We start from the raw sequence: 925 nt of genomic DNA on the forward strand, positions 1-925 counted from the left end.
TTTATATATAATATCTTTTTTAAATCCATTTGTACACCATTCTTTCAAGTATCCCAATAACACATTTTAAGCTTCAATTTATTTGTATCATATATGTGTGCTATAATAAAAAGATTCATTTAGTCATAATATTGTTTTATCTATATAATATTATTATTATTATTATTATTATTATTATTATTATTATTATTATTATTTATTCAAGTAGTTATTGAATTAGAAAATTTACAATAATTCACATCTTACGTACCAACTGAATTAGATTATTGTGGTAAAATACATTATTTTATTAAGCAAATATATTTTTAAAATAAAAAAATTAAATTACAATTGTAACCGTGTTTGAATTATTGTTTAACCTTTCATTATGTAATTATATTTCATTCTAAACTTTATAATTATAATAGTGTCGTTATTTTTTACTTATATTTTATAATATTAACTAAAAATTGAAATAAAGATTAACAAAATAGACAGGAATGAAAATAGATTAACTAAATATTAAAATCTTGTGTTGGCTTGACCAAAATTAAATTGAGTAAAAATAAACTTGAATTTAGTCATTAAATAGGAGTGTTTAGCCTACGTTAAATACCTGACAACATAAAATATACCAGAATGATGACACCTTATGAGTACAAACAAAAAATACGAGATGTCATTTAGGATAACCTTTCTTATTTCCTATGTAACAAAAATTACTCATTTTAATAAATACTTTTTTGATCAACCTATTATAATAATTAATTTTGATTGTTAATTCATTTTGATAAAAGAAAGTCCCAACAGAATAATCGATCCTTTAATCCATCATCTATCCTGTTTAATGTTTTCAGGCCTCTCATTTTCATTGGTGGTGCCAAATGCCAGAGACTTTTCAATATGTTTATTTCTTTTCTGTTTTGTATTACTTTTTGCTTCAAGA

The sequence above is a fragment of the Glycine max genome, chromosome 8 (assembly GCF_000004515.6).
Source record: "Glycine max cultivar Williams 82 chromosome 8, Glycine_max_v4.0, whole genome shotgun sequence".
Taxonomy (NCBI): Eukaryota; Viridiplantae; Streptophyta; class Magnoliopsida; order Fabales; family Fabaceae; genus Glycine; species Glycine max.